This window comes from Peromyscus maniculatus, chromosome 5 (assembly GCF_049852395.1).
Source record: "Peromyscus maniculatus bairdii isolate BWxNUB_F1_BW_parent chromosome 5, HU_Pman_BW_mat_3.1, whole genome shotgun sequence".
NCBI classification, from domain to species: Eukaryota; Metazoa; Chordata; class Mammalia; order Rodentia; family Cricetidae; genus Peromyscus; species Peromyscus maniculatus.
Window position 1 is genome coordinate 27,827,023 of NC_134856.1, and position 2,845 is coordinate 27,829,867.

Below are 2,845 nucleotides of genomic sequence, written 5' to 3' on the forward strand. Positions count from 1 at the left end.
TCACAGCTCACTCACCTGAGGAAACCTGGACTAGGCCTGCTTGAGAATGGGCCCTTGATGGCTAGAGCTGAGGAGGAGGGGCTCAGGGCGTCCTGCCTTTCATTGCCCAACTGTCTGCTACCGATAGATTCAGGGAGAGGGAGTTATGGCTGTGTCCATCAAACTTCAGCAGATAACTTCCGTTCCATAGACACACAGACAGCCCCGACTCTCCCTGCCTTCTGGCTCTTACAACCTTTCTGCCTTTGTTAAGCGTTCATCTCTAAGCCTTGAGGGGAGAGGATGTGACATAGAGATGATGTTGATTCTCCAAGCAACTCTTTTTATTACTTGTTTGGTTGGTTGTTTGGTTTTTTGGAGAAAGGGTTTCTCTGTGTAGCCCTGGTTGTCCTGGAACTCACAGGCTGGCCTATGAACTCACAGAGATCCTCCTGCCCCTGCCTCTAGAATACTGGCATTAAAGGTGTGCACCACTACTGCCTGGCCACAGGCAATTCTTTTTAAAGAGATGTACAGGGTGCCTTCTTTTGGAAAGTCTTAATAAGGAAATCTTCAGTGGACAAAATGTGCCATCTCTGAAATCTCTCCCAGGCTCCCTGGCACTGCAGAAGAACCGCAAGCTGCCAGCCGCTGCCAGCCTGCGTGTCTGCTCTCAGAAAGGACATCTCCAGCGACTTCCTTTCTCTTTTGCATTGCCAGGAAAACTGGGCCAGAAGATCCGGACAGATATTTGGCAAGAGCCTTGAGTTGCCAGAGGAATAAAGAATGACAAGGAAAATTAAAATTAATTTACATCTGGGAATCCTATACCATCCCTTAGTAAAGGGAAGGAAACTGCAAAGTTGTAATTAAACATCTAACCCTGACTGGAATCAAACTGTTTCTCTGTTCAACAAAGTAACAAAGTTAACTCCCTCAGTGGGTCCACAGGGTACCTAAGGGAGTCTCACAGAAGTACAGAAGTTCTGCTATGACTACGGCATAAAATAAATTGAAGTTGAAAAAGATAAGCACTTTTTTTTGGCCTTCTTCTTCTTCTTCTTCTTCTTCTTCTTCTTCTTCTTCTTCTTCTTCTTCTTCTTCTTCTTCTTCTTCTTCTTCTTCTTCTTCTCCTCCTCCTCCTCCTCCTCCTCCTCCTCCTCCTCCTCCTCCTCCTCCTCCTCCTCCTCCCCTCCTCCTCCTCCTCCTCCTCCTCCTCCTCCTCCTCCTCCTCCTCCTCTTCTCTCTCTCTCTCTCTCTCTCTCTCTCTCTCTCTCTCTCTCTCTCTCTCTCTTTCTTTCTTTCTCCACCCCCCTTTTTTTCAAGACAGGGTTTCTCTGTGTAGCCCTGGCTGTCCTGGAACTTGATTTGTAGACCAGGCTGGCTTCAAACTCAGAGATCCACCTGCCTCTGCCTCCGAGTGCTGGGACTAAAGGCGTGTTATTACCACGGCCAGGTGATAAGCAGTTCTTATTGTGATGCAGTTTTTGGAAGAGATAAGGCTCAAAATAATTTAAATGAAGAGCTGGCACCGGGCGGTGGTGGCGCACGCCTTTAATCCCAGCACTGGGGAGGCAGAGGCAGGTGAATCTCTGTGAGTTCGAGGTCAGCCTGGTCTACAGAGCGAGTTCCAGGATAGCCAGGGCTACACAGAGAACGCCGTCTCAACAAACAAACAACAGAACAATAAAAAGTGCTTGCGCCCATTTAGTAGCCGGAATAGTTCGAGGGAGAAATAATGAAGAACACAAAGCTTCCGGCCCGGGCGCCGGCAGGATGGGCAAGCGTCGTGGTCTCAGTACGGCTCCGCAGTCACCGACGGGACCAGAAGTGGCGTGAGACAGTACAAGAAAGCCCACTTGAGCACAGTCCTGAAGGCCAGTCTGTTTGGAGGTGCCTCTGGTACGAAGGGATTGTGCTCAAAAAGGGGGTTGAAGCCAAATCTGCTGACAGGGAGTGTGTCAGGGTGCGGCCCCTCAAGAACGGCAAGTAGATCACAGCTTCCGTGCCCAGTGATGGCTGCTTGAACTTCATTGAGGAAATTGATGAGGTTCTGGTTGCTGGATTTGGTGGAAAAGATCATGCTGTAGGTGATTTCCTGGAGTCTGCTTTAAGGTTGTCAAAGTAGCCAATGTGTCCCTTTTGGCCCTGTATAAAGGCAAGAAGGAAAGACCAAGATCATAAATTTTGACAGTGGAAATACAGTAATAAATTTTCATATTCTAAACAAACAAACAGACAAAAAACCCATAAAGGCATTACCAGGCACATGCTAATTTTGTTGGGACAATTTATAAAATCTATATTCTCGGGCTTTTGGCACATTGTAGAACACCTAAGTTATGATTCTAAGGCAATATTCCTCATCATCCAAAAGGGAGACCACAAAATGCATATCTTACTTTTGACCTCAATAAAAATCCTTTGCATTCTGTCCCCTTCAGAAGATTCTGGGGCCACCACCAGCTGAATGCAGAATTTGTGTAAAAGTTAAACCATGAGGCCACAAAAGTGATACGAGATTCTGAGAGCTGGAGCCTGGGGTTCATGTCAATCGACACATTCTTCTGTGTGTGAGTGTGAACAAACGCATGCTTCTGTGGACAAGTGTGACATGCAGCAGGATGTCTCCATTCAAGCAACTCTCCAGCAGCAGCAGCAGCAGCAGCAGCAGCAGCAGCAGCAGCAGCAGCAGCAGCAGCGAGCTCTGTTGCACTAGGACTTGTCTCACTTTCCTGGAGTCCTGCCCGTTCTTCAACAACATAAATGTGCTCTTGCTGCAGCTGAGGAGCTGGCCCGTCCCCTGCCTCGACTGTCTCCAGACTAGCCCTTCCATCGGGACAATGAGCCTTATAGCCTCTGCTTG

At 48.1% G+C, this 2,845-nt stretch overlaps 1 pseudogene; it reads left to right on the forward strand.

Moving 5' to 3' along the window:
• Positions 1-1,755: 1,755 nt before the first annotated feature.
• On the forward strand, positions 1,756-2,163 carry LOC102921289 (small ribosomal subunit protein uS12 pseudogene; annotated as a pseudogene).
• The last annotated feature ends 682 nt before the right edge of the window (positions 2,164-2,845 follow it).